Source organism: Mobula hypostoma, unplaced genomic scaffold, assembly GCF_963921235.1.
Source record: "Mobula hypostoma unplaced genomic scaffold, sMobHyp1.1 scaffold_36, whole genome shotgun sequence".
NCBI classification, from domain to species: domain Eukaryota; kingdom Metazoa; phylum Chordata; class Chondrichthyes; order Myliobatiformes; family Myliobatidae; genus Mobula; species Mobula hypostoma.
The window spans coordinates 3211904-3229018 of NW_026948187.1; the positions used below are offsets into that span (position 1 = coordinate 3211904).

The window sequence follows — 17115 nt, forward strand, 5'->3', positions numbered from 1 at the left end:
GCTTCCACCTCCAACCCCCCAGGAAGAAGAATTCAGGAAATTCTGCAAGTCCAAAAGACTTGGACTGTTTTGAATGGAGGATGACTGGCAGAAAGTTTAAACAATTACAAACATCAGTCGTAATTGCTAGTTTAATGGATGATTTGATTAAATTACGAGAAAGTGCTATGGCAGAATGGCACAGATTAGAAGGGGAAAACGAATGTCAACATAAAGCAGAAGCCGAGCGAGATAGGTTGCAACAGGAAGTCCTGGAATATCTTCAAAGAGCTGACACCGAGAAATTTGAGATTGCCTTGGAGCCCTTGAATCGCTCTTCATGATTCACCGGATATATTTGGCATTATTGGTGGGAATGGGACGCATAAGGTATCATTATATGCAGATGACATGTTACTGTATATCTCTAATCTGTCCTAACAACTCCTATTATATCCAATTTTGTTTTCTTCCAACCATCCAGAACTGATCAAACTTTTCTTTTATGGAAAACAAAAGGAATAATATGTTTTCGTGATTTATTCATGGATAATTGTCTCATGTCCTTTGAACAGTTGTCTAATAAATACAATTTGCCTAGATCACATTTTTTCAGGTATTTACAGATTAGAAACTTTTTGAAGGTTATTTTACCTACTTTTGCGATATCACCTCAAACTGAAATTTCAGCAAATATTTGAGATTTAACCCCCTATCAGAAGAGTTTAATAACAATTGTTTATGATTTAATTACGAAAATACCTTTAGGTATGGCTGATAAAATTAAGAATGAATGGGAAAGAGAACTTTAGGCATCTTTACCGATAGAAAAATGGAAGAAAATTTTCCAACTAGTTAACACTTCCTCAATGTGTGCCAGACACGCTTTGATACAATTTAAGGAGGTTCATAGGGCATATTCTACCTCGTCCCACTGACCTGCACACGGACCATATCCCTCCATACACCTCCCATCCATGTATCTGTCCAATTTATTCTTAAATGTTAATAAAGAACCCGCATTTACCACCTCATCTGGCAGCTCATTCCATACTCCCACCACTCTCTGTGTGAAGAAGCCCCTCCTAATGTTCCCTTTAAACTTCCCCCCCTCACCCTTCACCCATGTCCTCTGTTTTTTTCTTCCCTTGCCTCAGTGCAAAAAGCCTGCTTGCATTCACTCTATCTATGCCCATCATAATTTTATATACCTCTATCAAATCTCCCCTCATTCTTTACGCTGCAGGGAATAAAGTCCTAACCTATTCAACATTTCTCGGTAACTGAGTTTCTCAAGTCCTGGCAACATCCTTGCAAACCTTCTCTGCACTCTTTCAACCTTATTTTTATCCTTCCTGTAATTTGGTGACCAAAACTGAACACAATACTCCAGATTCGGCCTCACCAATGCCTTATACAACCTCATCATAACATTCCAGCTCTTATACGCAATACCTTGATTAATAAAGGCCAATGTACCAAAAGCTCTCTTTACCACCCTATCTACTTCTGACGCCACTTTTAGGGAATTTTGCATCTGTATCCCAGATCCCTCTGTTCTACTGCACTCCTCAGTGCCTTACCATTAACCCTGTATGTTCTACCTTGATTTGTCCTTCCAACGTGCAATACCTCACGCTTGTCTGTATTAAACTCCATCTGCCATTTTTCAGCCCATTTTTCCAGCTGGTCCAAGTCCCTCTGCAGGCTCCGAAAACATTCCTCATTGTCTACTACACCTCCAATCTTTGTATCATCAGCAAATTTGCTGATCCAATTTACCACATTATCATCCAGATCATTGATATAGATGACAAATAACAATGGACCCAGCACTGATCCCTGTGGCACACCACGAGTCACAGGCCTCCACTCAGAGAAGCAATTCTCTACCACCACTCTTTGGCTTCTTCCATTGAGCCAATGTCCAATCCAATTTACCACCTCTCCATGTATACCTAGCGACTGAATTTTCCTAACTAACCTCCGATGCGGGACCTTGTCAAAGGCCTTGCTGAAATCCATGTAGACAACATCCACTGCCTTCCCTTCATCCACTTTCCTGGTAACCTCCTCGAAAAACTCCAATAGATTGGTCAAACATGACCTGCCACGCACAAAGCCATGTTGACTCTCGCTAATAGGTCCCTGTCTATCCAAATGCTTGTAGATTCTGTCTCTTAGTACTCCCTCCAATAACTTACCTACTACCGCCGTTAAACTCACTGGCCTGTAATTTCCCGGATTACTTTTCGATCCTTTTTTTAAACAACGGAACAACATGAGCCACGCTCCAATCCTCCGGCACCTCACCCGGAGACAGCGACATTTTTAATGTTTCTGCCAGGGCCCCCACAATTTCAACACTAGTCTCCTTCAAGGTCCGAGGGAACACCCTGTCAGGTCCTGGAGACTTATCCACTTTAATTTTCCTCAGGACAGCAAGCACCTCCTCCTTTTCAATCTGTACAGTTTCCATGATCTCACTACTTTTTTCCCTCAATTCCATAGACTTCATGCCAGTTTCCTTAGTAAATACAGACGCAAAAAACCTATTTAAGATCTCCCCCATTTCCTTTGGTTCTGCACATAGCCGACCACTCTGATCTTCAAGAGGACCAATTTTATCCCTTACAATCCTTTTGCTCTTAATATAGCTCTAAAAGCTCTTTGGATTATCCTTCACTTTGACTGCCAAGGCAACCTCATGTCTTCTTTTAGCCCTCCTGATTTCTTTCTTAAGTATTTTCTTGCACTTCTTATACTCCTCAAGCACCTGATTTACTCCGTTTCCTATACATTTCATACAACTCCCTCTTCTTCTTTTTCAGAGTTGCAATATTCCTTGAGAACCAAGGTTCCTTATTCCTATTCAATTTGCCTTTAATCCTGACAGGAACATAAAAACTCTGCACTCTCAAAATTTCCCCTTTGAAGGCTTCCCACCTACCAATCACATCTTTGCCAGAGAACAACCTGTCCGAATCCAAGCTTTTTAGATCCTTTCTCATTTCTTCAAAGTTGACCTTCTTCCAGTTCAGAACCTCAACCCTAGGACCAGATCTATCCTTGTCCATGATCAAAATGAAACTAATGAAACATTTTTGATATTATTTCAGTATTTTTGCGGATTAATTTACAACCTCATCGTATTACTGCAATTTTTTTGTACTACCAGTGATGGACTCTAGTCATTTATCCCCTTCAGCTTGTCGTTTGATTGCATTTGTTACATTAATATCCAGAAGATCCGTTTTTTCAATGGAAAGATTCTAATCCCCCTACTACATATCAATGGTTTTCCCCAAACTATAACATGTTTAAATTTGTAAAAAAAAAAAAATTAGGAGTGGTACTATCGAGCCTCGGTTAAATTTGAAAAAAAAACTGGAGGCCATTTATTCAGCATTTTCATATGATGTAACCTGACCTTTTCCAACTTTTTTAATTAACTTTTTGTTTGTGTATAGAGGAGCGGAGTTAATGACAAATAATGATTTTAGCCGATGAAATATGGCATCCCAGTCTTTTTTTTGTTTTGTTTTTTTTTAGTGTAGCGGGTAAAAACTTGTTTGAATTTTTTTCATGTTCAGTTAATAAGAGATTGGGAGGTTTAAATTAAACATGTTACTCGGACTCTGTGTCTGAATACGTTAACCGTTGTCATTGTAATCCCGATCTCTTTGTATTATTATCATTGTTATGTTTATCCATTTGAAACTCAATATAAAAGATTGAAACAGAAAGAAAGGACGTAGAAACCTTCAGAGAAAGGATTACTGAGTTACAGTATCAGAGAGGTACGGGCTTGATGCATATGAAACAGTGAGAGTAGGAATGCAATGAGGTGGAGGATAAATGCGTGGCTGAGGGATTGGAGCAGGGGGAAGGGATTCAAGTTTTTGGATCATTGGGGCCTCTTTTGGCGCAGGCGTGACCTGTACAAAAAGGATGGGTTACACTTGAATCCTAGGGGGACCAATATCCTGGCGGGGAGATTAGCGGGGGCTACTGAGGTGACTTTAAACTAGAATGGTTGGGGGGTGGGAATCAAATTAAAGAGGCTAGGCGTGAGGAGGTTAGTTCACAACAGAGGGATGGGAACCAGTGTAGAGAGACAGAGGGGTGTAAAGTGAGGGTAGAAGCAAAAAGTACAAAGGAGAAAAGTAAAAGTGGCAGGCCGACAAATCCAGGGCAAACATTAAAAAGGGCCACTTTTAAAAATAATTGTATAAGGGCTAAGAGAGTTGTAAAAGAGCGCCTGAAGGCTCTATGTGTCAATGCAAGGAGCATTCGTAATAAGGTGGATGAATTGAAAGTGCAGATTGTTATTCAGGATTATGATATAGTTGGGATCACAGAGACATGGCTCCAGGGTGACCAGGGATGGGAGCTCAACGTTCAGGGATATTCAATATTCAGGAGGGATAGACATGAAGGAAGGGGAGGTGGGGTGGCGTTGCTGGTTAAAGAAGAGATTAATGCAATAGAAAGGAAGGACATAAGCCGGGAAGATGTGGAATCGATATAGGTAGAGCTGCGTAACACCAAGGGGCAGAAGACGCCGGTGGGAGCTGTGTACAGGCCACCTAACAGTAGTAGTGAGGTCGGAGATGGTATTAAACAGGAAATTAGAAATGTGTGCAATAAAGGAACAGCAGTTATAATGGGTGACTTCAATCTACATGTAGACTGGGTGAACCAAATTGGTAAAGGTGCTGAGGAAGAGGATTTCTTGGAATGTATGCGGGATGGTTTTTTGAACCAACATGTCGAGGAACCAACTAGAGAGCAGGCTATTCTGGACTGGGTTTTGAGCAATGAGGAAGGGTTAATTAGCGATCTTGTCGTGAGAGGCCCCTTGGGTAAGAGTGACCATAATATGGTGGAACTCTTCATTAAGATGGAGAGTGACATAGTTAATTCAGAAACAAAGGTTCTGAACTTAAAGAGGGGTAACTTTGAAGGTATGATACGTGAATTAGCTAAGATAGACTGGCAAATGACACTTAAAGGATTGACGGTGGATATGCAATGACAAGCATTTAAAGGTTGCATGGATGAACTACAACAATTGTTCATCCCAGTTTGGCAAAAGAATAAATCAAGGAAGGTAGTGCACCCGTGGCTGACAAGAGAAATTAGGGATAGTATCAATTCCAAAGAAGAAGCATACAAATTAGCCAGAGAAAGTGGCTCACCTGAGGACTGGGAGAAATTCAGAGTTCAGCAGAGGAGGACAAAGGGCTTAATTGGGAAGGGGAAAAAGATTATGAGAGAAAACTGGCAGGGAACATAAAAACGGACTGTAAAAGCTTTTATAGATATGTAAAAAGGAAAAGACTGGTAAAGACAAATGTAGGTCCCCTGCAGACAGAAACAGGGGAATTGATTATGGGGAGCAAGGACATGGCAGACCAATTGAATAGTTACTTTGGTTCTGTCTTCACTAAGGAGGACTTAAATAATCTTCCAGAAATAGTAAGGGACAGAGGGTCCAGTGGGATGGAGGAACTGAGCGAAATACATGTTAGTAGGGAAGTGGTGTTAGGTAAATTGAAGGGATTGAAGGCAGATAAATCCCCAGGGCCAGATGGTCTGCATCCTAGAGTGCTTAAAGAAGTAGCCCAAGAAATAGTGGATGCATTAGTGATAATTTTTCAAAACTCGTTAGATTCTGGACTAGTTCCTGAGGATTGGAGGGTGGCTAATGTAACCCCACTTTTTAAAAAAGGAGGGAGAGAGAAACTGGGGAATTATAGATCGGTTAGCCTAACGTCGGTAGTGGGGAAACTGCTGGAGTCAGTTATCAAGGATGTGATAACAGCACATTTGGAAAGCGGTGAAATGATCGGACAAAGTCAGCATGGATCTGTGAAAGGAAAATCATGTCTGACGAGTCTCATAGAATTTTTTGAGGATGTAACTAGTAGAGTGGATAGGGGAGAACCAGTGGATGTGGTATATTTGGATTTTCAAAAGGCTTTTGACAAGGTCCCACACAGGAGATTAGTGTGCAAACTTAAAGCACACGGTATTGGGGATAAGGTATTGGTGTGGGTGGAGAATTGGTTAGCAGACAGGAAGCAAAGAGTGGGAATAAACGGGACCTTTTCAGAATGGCAGGCGGTGACTAGTGGGGTACCGCAAGGCTCAGTGCTGGGACCCCAGTTGTTTACAATATATATTAATGACTTGGATGAGGGAATTAAATGCAGCATCTCCAAGTTTGCGGATGACACGAAGCTGGGTGGCAGTGTTAGCAGTGAGAAGGATGCTAAGAGGATGCAGGGTGAGTTGGATAGGTTGGGTGAGTGGGCAAATTCATGGCAGATGCAATTTAATGTGGATAAATGTGAAGTTATCCACTTTGGTGGCAAAAATAGGAAAACAGATTATTATCTGAATGGTGGCCGATTAGGAAAAGGGGAGGTGCAACGAAACCTGGGTGTCATTATACACCAGTCATTGAAAGTGGGCATGCAGGTACAGCAGGCGGTGAAAAAGGCGAATGGTATGCTGGCATTTATAGCGAGAGGATTCGAGTACAGGAGCAGGGAGGTACTACTGCAGTTGTACAAGGCCTTGGTGAGACCACACCTGGAGTATTTTGTGCAGTTTTGGTCCCCTAATCTGAAGAAAGACATCTTTGCCATAGAGGGAGTACAAAGAATGTTCACCAGATTGATTCCTGGGATGGCGGGACTTTCATATGAAAAAAGACTGGATGAATTGGGCTTGTACTCGTTGGAATTCAGAAGATTGAGGGGGGATCTGATTGAAACGTATAAGATCCTAAAGGGATTGGACAGGCTAGATGCAGGGAGATTGTTCCCGATGTTGGGGAAGTCCAGAACGAGGGGTCACAGTTTGAGGATAGAGGGGAAGCCTTTTAGGACCGAGATTAGGAAAAACTTCTTCACACAGAGAGTGGTGAATCTGTGGAATTCTCTGCCACAGGAAACTGTTGAGGCAAGTTCATTGGCTATATTTAAGAGGGAGTTAGAAATGGCCCTTGTGGCTACGGGGGTCAGGGGGTATGGAGGGAAGGCTGGGGCGGGGTTCTGAGTTGGATGATCAGCCATGATCATAATAAATGGCGGTGCAGGCTCGAAGGGCCGAATGGCCCACTCCTGCACCTATTTTCTATGTTTCTATGTTTCTATGAGACAGTTTCAGTTGAAGTGTGAGAAATTACTTGAAGAAAATGAAAGTAAACTAGAGGTCAGTGATGCGCCACCAGCAGTCTGATCGTTCCGTTTACTGTATGTTGAAGTGATGGGTCACTTTGAAGTCCTGCCAGTGATCTCACTCACGTTCGAGAAGTCTAATGAAATTAATTGCTAATCTTCACGCTCGATGGTGAAACTGTGCTTTCATTCGCGAAGTACCTGAATCTATAGCATATTGTTTGCGCGAATTCACGGTTCAGGAAACTGTCAATATGACCAATTGGAGATGAAGGGAATTCCCCAGCTGACGTCATTAGGATTAATGCAAAGGTTTTTTTCAGCGTAACATGGACATGCAAACGCTGATGGAAAGTGCTGGTACTGCAGGGGTACAATATATGCAATCTAAACCGAGAGCAGAAGCTCTAAACGTAGAGACAGGACACAATAATAATACTCCCTGTCGATATTCGTCAGAAAATCCGTCTTTGCAGTGGTAGTGCTCACTAAAAGAAAGCGGAAGTTCTGCCGCTGTTCTCCATAAATAATTATCGGTATTCTCATGTCCGTAAAAATAGAACAAATTCCCAGGGCTGAGAGAGACCTTATCCCATGGCGTGTGTGGTAGTCTGGGTGGAAATTTCTAAAGACATGGAGAAACACAGCACAGAAACAGGCCACTCGGCTCGTGTAGTCATGCTGAAATATTCTGCCGAGTCCCATTGACCTGCACCGTGACCGTAGCCCTGCACTCCATTCCCAAACTTCTGTTGCATCTGTACTTACCCAAACTTCTGTTGTATCTGTACTTACCCAAACTTCTGTTGTATCTGTACTTATCCAAACTTCTGTTGCATCTGTACTTATCCAAACTTCTGTTGTATCTGTACTTATCCAAACTTCTGTTGTATCTGTACTTATCCAAACTTCTGTTGTATCTGTACTTACCCAAACTTCTGTTGTATCTGTACTTACCCAAACTTCTGTTGCATGTGTAGCCGAGTAGGCTTGTCCGCACGTTCGTCTAGGGAAACCAGCTTTCGGCCCCGCCAAAACAGAGCATTCAAACTGGGGCGGATGTTGTGTAAATACCCCAGTACAAACTCACAACGCAAATTTCAGACAGTACGCAATAACCGAGTCAATGATTACACTTTATAACTCTTATTTTGTTGTGTGGTTAGCAGAGAAACAAAATATAAAAGGCAAAAGCGCCACTCTTATTAAAGTTAACATTTCGTGCACAAAATCCTCCTTTAACGACCTCCGCCGAAACGCCGCCATTCTCCGGACGCTCGAATTCCCATATTCTCCGTCTGCTGAACACCGAGCGCTCCCCGCACTCGTTCTTCCTCTTTCCTCCCCTCGACCGAAAGCCCGCGAGCAAACTCGGTTCCCAGACATATAAGATAGAATAACATGTCTCCCATTGGTTAGTTTCCCGTTATCTGTAAGTATAACCCAAACATCGCAGCTACAGAGAAACCAGTACATCAGCAGTTAGCATTACAGGGAAGCCACTACAGTAGTCTTAGCAGTTAACATTACTGAGAACCCTACACATGTCGTAATCAATCCTCCGCTCGTTAGTCCCGAAGCCAGCCTGTTCCACTCTCACCACCCGCATGTTCCCCTTAAGAATTTCACCTTGCACCCTTAACCTCCGACCATTAGTCCCACCCAGCCTCAGTGGGAAAGAACATGCTTACAATTACCCTATCCAACCCCTAAAAATCTCTATGAACTCATTCAATTTCATTGCTATCTTTCCTTCCGAAAGGTGACCAGGACTGCACACAATACGCCTAATCGGCCTCACTGACGTCTTATTCAACTCCAACATAACATCTCATCTCCGATACTCAATACCTTGACCTATGAAGGTCAATGTACCAAAAGTTCTCTTTACCACCCTGTCGACCTGTGATGACACTTTCGGGAGATTATGGATCTCTATTCCCGGATCCCTCTGTTCCACCGTACTCATCGGTGCCCCAACATTCAACGTGTAAGCCTCTCAAAGTGCAATGGCTCGCAGTTCCCTGCATGAAATTCCATCTACCACTTTTCAGCTCAATTTTCCGGCTGGTCCAAAGACTCTAAGTGACTCTAACAGATTTTCGGGAAGTCTGATAAATTTAGAACTCACGCCAATGACATTAAATCTGTGATAAGTCTGAAGGAACGAGCTGTTCCAGAGTTTTAAGTCTACAGATCCCCATAGGTAAAACACTAAAGAATATGAGCTGTATTTCCCCCGCGTTTCTTTACCCAGACCGGGGTGAGAACAGAACGGCTTCCTGGATGTAACAGATTCCCGGAGCCACTGAACGATGAATTCCCAGCCCAACATTTCCATATAAACTGAAATGCATGCTTCCTTTAATTACACGAGACACGGTGCATAAGAACAGAGACATGATATTGTTGTACATCGTTCTACTCAATTATCTGTGTAATCATTGGAGTTTCATGGAACAAAACGCCAGACACAGTTCCACTGTATCTCGGTACACGTGAGAGGACTAATCCGAAACCAGCACGAAACCGATGAGCCGGATAGGTGTGTGACCGCTGTAGCGAAACACCCTGAGGCTGAGAGGATCGCGATTATCGACAGATGATAACCAGTTTGTAATTACCCCACGCAAGGAGGCGTCAGCATCCAGGCACCACAGATGGTTCTGAAGTACAGCGAACACAGAGAATATCGGATCGCTTTGTTCCTCACCGGGTGAGTTGCTGCAGATCTGAAACCGATTGCGTGAGCACCCGGCGGCGGCAGAGAGTCTGACAGTTCAGAAGGATCTGGGTGAACATTTGGATAGAAGGGGCGTAAAAGTTTCGCCATCCACTTCTAGTCAGGGAGAACACCTTACCGGAAATGACGTGCCGCCGTTTCGTACTCTGTGAACTTGCGAACCTGTGATATCCAAGTAGCCGTTCACTTCTCACTGTGGTCCGGACAAGGGAACTCTATGTGAGCGGCCTGATCTGTCCACGGACTGTGACTCCCCCATGGTGGGGAGACTGATTCAGATATGATCTCCAGGTGGATGGAATTGGAATCGGTTTAATATTGTCACATGTACTGAGATGCTGTGAAAATTCAGTCCTGTGTACAGTTCAAATCATTATATAGAGCCGTGAAGTAGAATAAACAGAAAAAGGTCAAACAGTTACAATTCTGAATAAAATGTAACAACCACAGAAACACTGAACAACAAGTCTACAAAAAAGGAGGAAAATCACAACGGAATAAACTGGGAGGTGAAGAGTCCATATTATCGTGCTCGGGATCATTTCAACAATATTTTATCAGCAGAGCAGAAGACCTGCCCGAGCCTGTAGTTATGTGTTTTCTGTACTCTGTAGCTTTACTCGCGCGTTCCTGATCTTTTCCAGAAAACAGTTCCTCGGTCAGTTCTCCTTCCTCTCTGCTCAGAGAGACACATTCAGTGACACAGTTTCGGTCTAATCCGGCCTCTGTGATAGAGGCAACCCGTAGAGTTTCGGCTCTCTTCAACCAGCCGCGTTCGATAAAACCTGATAGCGGTAGTGCTCTAAAAAAAAATTGTTAAGTTTATCACCACTCAGGACCGTAAAAACGAACAATGTAGCTGCGACAGACAGACAAAGCTGGAAGATCTGTACCAACACCTGTTCTTTTACCCAGGCCCTGCAATAGCCCTGTCGGGAGAGACTGCAAATGCAATGCAAATCCCTCGACATGTCTGTCCCCGGATGTCGCTGCGGCCAAGTTAATACTAAAAATAACCGAGAGCAAGTGCACCCCACATTGCGGATTGGCATTCGCATTTCCTCACCACTAACATCGATTTTTCAAACTTCTCTTAACATTGTGATTGCATGATGTTTCTGGAATGCTATGATTTATCAGAGCGATACCCGTGACAAGAGCTAATTTCCAGTATGACCTGCGAGCTGGTTGAACCGGACCGTTCGCACTCACTGTTAAACGGGAGAGGTTTCACGGTGGAGCGGAGCAGTACGGCTGAAACAGGCGAACAGAACTGTGGCGCTGATCTACACTAACAAATATAGGTCGTTCCACTGGGGAAGAGAGGGGGGATATAAACTGGTGAATGCAGGAAAAAAAGATTAAAATGATCGTCAGTGAACCAGAGCGAGCAATCATGCTGGCGAGGAATGAGATAAACAAGGAGAACGCCTGGCTTCATTGGTGCAGAGATTGTTTGCAATGGGTGGTGAATTATTTGGGCCAGGCAGGGAAACATCACTAATTCATGACATCCTTGCAGCAATGAGAGCCAGGGGATGTTTTATCACGTCCTTCAGTTGCTCCCTGAACTTGGTCTGGGTGACGGCGTAAAAAGCCGTGTTTGTGCAGCAGCTCAGAATCTGCAGCATCGAGCCCAGTCCTCGCAGAGAATCAGCAGGAAGCGTCACAGCAGAGAAAGCAGACAGTCGGTTCCAAGCAGAATACACAGTGAACGGTGCCCACAGCAGGACGAAATTGCTAGAGATGATCAGCAGTAAAACGAGTGATTTTCTGCGGCTCTCCATCTCCGGGTCTCTGGCACTCTGTCCCTTGTCAGCACGCCGGAGTCTCCTGCGCCCTCTGCTGGTGACTAAAACGTACCGGATGGTTAATCCATTCGTCAGGAGGACCAGCAGGAATGGGATTACAGGAGTCTAGAAGGTAATTAAATAAGTCAATTGACATTGCGACAAATAAAGACACATAATCTGCGGTATCTACACAAATAAATGGAGCAATCAGCATTGCATAATATCCCGAGAGTCGAAAATACCAGTAAATGTTCCTTAAACAGCTGATCGCAGTCACTGTCCCCAGCATCACAGCCGCAGTTCTCCCGGTGCAATATTTTGTTTTCAGCTTCTGGCAACAAATGGCCACAAACCGGTCAAATGTGAAAGTGACGGTGAACCAGACCGAACAATCGGTGGCGGCGTAAAGCAGGACGGCGTGGATTTGACACACTGGTGTGTCCGCAGCCCAGATGAGAAGTTCAATTGGCGCGTAAATATTCGGAATCTTGTTCAGTATCAGGTCCAGGACAACAACCATAAGATCGGCCGCTGCCATGGCAACTAGGTAGCGAGTGACAACTCTGGAGAGACCGCACTTTCCTCTGGACAAGATTAAAATTGTCACCAGGTTCACTGCAAGAAGCATAAAACACAATCAGTGGAAATGGAACTTCAAATACGAAATCTACAGAATCTTGAATTCCATTAGATAAATTTCCTCAACAATGACTGTTTAGATCAAGGGCAGACTCCCTCCTCTGATCATTATACGCTACTCTGCAAAAGTCTTTGGCAAACATATATATAGTTAGGTAGACTAAGCGTTTTGCACAATACCGTATTGTCAACGGAGAGCGGAGAACCAGGTTGCAAACATGGCGGAAGAAAATGATGTTGAAAATTATTGTCAATTACAGAATGTCTCCCCGGTGCTTCCCGCTCCCTCCCCTCTCCCTCCCACTTTTCCCAACTACGATTCTCTCACCCTGACCCCTTCCCACTCTCAGTCGACAACCGACACCCATATCAGAATCAGATTGAACGTCACCCTCTTAAGTCAAGAGATCAGTTCCTTTTTGTGCGGCAGCAGTACAGTGGAATACACACAATTACTACGGTATGGTGGAAAGGTCTCGGGCATCCACGCTATATATAAAATACTGTCACTGGTCATCCTGTCAGCAGTAGTTCCGATGAATTCACTCAGTGTACGAGTAATTCCGAACAGCGAAATCTATCCAACTCTATCCAAGTTTCAGACAACCCATTAACCGATTTGAATCCGCTGACCTAAAGCTCGGAGAAGCTGGTCGTTCAGATTTGACATTGCTCTGACACGTTCAGCGGGAGACCAGGTTTTGCTGCAGCCGATGCTATGTTCAGAAGCCGAAAGTTAACTGGGCAAATGATATTCCTTTGTTTTTTCCCCCCCCCCTCCACGGTTCTGTATCCCCTTCAGATCCTCCTGCCCTTATTAAAGATATTTTCCTCCATTCCTTTGCATTTTATTTCAGTCGTGGTAAAATAAAAATGCCTCCCGGCAATAATGACCCTCTTTTATCCCCAAAGCAATGCGTCGCTGTCAGAATCTCATGATCTGTTCGTAATCTTTCAGTGCGCAGATTTTTTGTTCAGTTTTTGTTGCTTCAGAACACTGACCGAGTTGACAGTCAAATGTAAACGCCGACGATAATAAAATCATCAGTTGGGGACGTCTTTGAATTTCAATAGGAGAATGGAATCGGTTTTGTACCAGGACTACTCTAAATTACTGAGATCACAGTCAATTTTCACTGGTCAAACATTCAAAAATAAAACACACAGAAAGGACAGTGGCATTTTATAATCGTTGAGTTCCAATCAGAGAATCAAATCCGATACTGATATCGATTGGACGAGGATCGTCAGAGGAGAGTGATTGATTGTGAGGAGACTTTAACGATAATATAGTAAAACTGAGATCCCTTTCCCTTTTTTTTGAATAAAATGCCTATGTATTTCAAGGAAGAATTCTGAACTTCGAATGGAATTGCAGAATTCAGTCCATACAGACAACTACATTTTCTGCTGCACAGTGTTATTCAGATGAATATTGTTTGAAATAACCAGAGAATAAGAGAGTCGATAATATTCACCATAATGTAACTTCTCTCAGGAGAAGACAGATAATAAGCAGTCTCTCATTATCATCATTATAACCCAGTTCGGTGAAAGCCTCAGAGTGACGTTTGAAAAGCGAATGAAGGACTGTTTTAAATCACGTGAATTACCACAGGAAAGGGCAGAGGTGAAACAATTCAGACATTTGCTGACAAATTCCGATAATGCGGAGATGGAGCTGCAGCGGGACGAATGCCAGTGGTGAACCGTCAGGAAAGGACCACGGATTCCCTGGACAGGCCGAGAGTTTTAGAATAGACAGTCGGTTCTGGGAGAAGTGGGAAGGCGGAATGTTCAGTTCGATGACGTGGCAGGCACGTACGAAGCTTGGCGGCGCTGGGTGCGCAGTGACGTTGGCGGGTAGTGGATAGTCAGACCGGTTGTCTGCGGGAATAATCCGCACTTGAAAGTCAGATTAAATTCCGTTGCAAACACAAGGAGTTTGAAGCAACTTGATTCAAAAGTCGATATTTTCGAGCGGAGGATCGAGTGACTGATTGGAAGCAACGCTTCCAGAGGCAAAATATCAGAACCTCGTTCATGAACTGATGTGAGCAACTATTGAACGGAGGTTACCGATTGGATCATTGACCATTACACACGCACAATTACAAGAGCCACAGTGAACAGCATCGTTGCAGAATTTGAACATTTGGAGTTTTCTTACCTGGAGTGTGCGACAGTAGCAATAATTTCAAATGGGTGGTAAACATTAGAATTGTAAATTTAACATCGTATAGTTGAGCTTTGAGGAGACACTCACCGGGAAGAGCAATGATAGCGAGACCAGGGTAGTAAATCACTTGAATGACTTTTAATGCCTGCGCGATTCGAAGATCTAAGGTCATCCATTCATTCTTCGCAAAGACATATTCTGCAGCCCAGAAGACATTCTTAGGATTTTCTGCGGTATTCCACGCTGCTGTTCCCGGACTCTGGCCCATTACGGAACGAACAAACCTTCCTTCCGCAGAGTGTGCTCTCTCTGTCCCGCTGCGTGGATCAGCGAACCGCTGTGAGGGCCGGAGCGGCTGATCAGTGAGAACTCAGTGATTCCGATGCTTATTAATAGGAGGGGGGAACTCCCTTCTGACGCCTGAACCCTCCGTGGAAATGACGATGTTGGCATTAATGAAATGACAGATCCAGTTAACACTTTTTGCATTACAGCTGAGCAGCAGGTGTGCGGAGGTGTTGTCAAATAATTTCGAGCATTAAAGTTTTATATATTCATAATTTGCTTAGACACTTTTCAACAGATTTAGCAAAAAATGAGGCAAAGTACATTTCGAAGATGAAGTAAAATCTGTAGTTTCTCTCATTAATCACGTTTAAAAAGTAAACGATATTTGTTTCAATAGATTACTTTAGAATAGTATGATTGTAAAGTAGAATGACTTGAGTATTTGGCTTAGAGAGAGAGAGGGACTGAGAGAGAGGAGGAGAGAGAGGGCTGAGCGAGAGAGAGAGAGGGGGGAGAGAGAGAGAGAGGAATGAGAGAGAGAGGGGGGAGGAGAGAGAGACTGAGAGAGAGGAGAAGACAGAGGAATGGGAGAGAGAGAGAGAGAAGTGGGAGAGAGAGAAGAATGAGAGAGAGAGAGAGAGAGAGAGAGAGAGAGAGAGAGAGACAGAGTTTTAAATTGCAAAATTTGTTGCATTGAGACAGTTCCACTCTTTTGACCTCAGAAGTCTGTGTCCAGTGGTACAAACAACCGTCACAAACTGACCTCTTTCTTGTTTCCAGTGAAGAACCGTGAGGTCATCTGTGTCTTGACATGTCTTTCACTCTCTCCGAATGCAAACAGATACTTACAGAATCAAAACCAGGTTTATTATCACCGGCATGTGTCGTGAAATGCGTTAACTTAACAGCAGCGGTTCAATGGAATACATATAATAGAATAAAACATTAAGTAAATGAATTTCAGTATATGTGACATGTAGGAATCGGATGGCAGAGGGGACGAAGCTGTTCCTGAATCGCTAACTGTGTGCCTTCAGGCTTCTGTATGGTAACAATGAGAAAAGGCCATGCCCGGGGTTCTGGGACCCTTAATAATGGACGCTGACACCGCTCCTTGGAGATGTCCTGGGTACTTAGTAGGCTGGTACCAAAGATGGATCTGCCTGAATTTACGACTGTATGCAGATTCTTTCGGTCCTGTGCAGTAGCAACCTCCACCCCAACCCCCAACCCTCCATATCAGACAGTGATACAGCCTGTCATAATGCTCGCCCATCTATAGAAGTTTTTGAGTGTATTTGTTGACATACCAAATCTCTTCAAACTAAAGTATATTCACTGTCTTGCCTTCTTTATAACAGCATCGATATGTTGGGACCAGGTTAGGTCCTCAGAGATCTTGACACCCAGGAATTTGGAACTGCCCACTCTCTCCACTTCTGATCTCTCTATGAGGATCGGTACCTGATCCCTTGTCTTGCCGTTCCTGAAGTTCACAATCAGCCCTTTTGTCTGACTGACCCTGAGAGCAAGGTGGTTGATGAGACACCACTCCACTAGCTGGTGTATCTCGTTCCTGTGCGCCCTCTCCTCTCCATATCATATTCTACCAGCAATGGTTGTATCATCAGTAAAGTTATAGATAGTATATGAGCTATGTCTAATCGCACAGTCATGGGTGTACAGAGAGTAGAGCAGTGGTCAAAGCACACAGCCCTGAGGTGCACCAGTGTCGACCGTCAGCGTGGTCCATCACCAATCCGCACAGATTGTGGTCTTCCAGTTAGGAAGTCGAGGATCCAATTGCAGAGGGAGGTACAGAGTCCCAGGTTCTGTAACTTCTCAATCCGGATTGCGGAATGGTGGTGCTGAATGCTGAGCTATTGTCATCAAACAGCATCCTGCATAGGTATTTGTACTATCCAGGTGGTCTAAAGCCATATGAAGAGTCATTAAGATTGCTTCTGCCGTTGACCTGTTGTGGCGATAGGCAAATTGCACTGGGTCCGCGTGCTTGCTGCGGCAGGAGTTTACCCCAGTCATGACCAACCTCTCAAAGCATTTCATCACTGCCGATGTGAGTGCTACCGGGCGATAGTCATTAGGACAGCTCACATCAATCTTCTCAGCCACTGGTATAACTGTTGCCTTTTTCTGAAGCAATGGGAAATTCTGCCCGTAGCAGTGAGAGGTTGAAAGTGTCCCGCCAGTTAGTTGGCACAGGTTTTCAGAGTCTTTCCAGGATTTTTATCGAACCTTTCGCCTTGCGAGGATTCACACACATTCAGGACAGCCTAACATCGG

At 43.9% G+C, this 17115-nt stretch overlaps 1 pseudogene; it reads right to left on the reverse strand.

The window, feature by feature from the left end:
- Nucleotides 1-11417: 11417 nt before the first annotated feature.
- Nucleotides 11418-14791, reverse strand: LOC134341544 (probable G-protein coupled receptor 139; annotated as a pseudogene).
- Between the last annotated feature and the right edge of the window lie 2324 nt (nucleotides 14792-17115).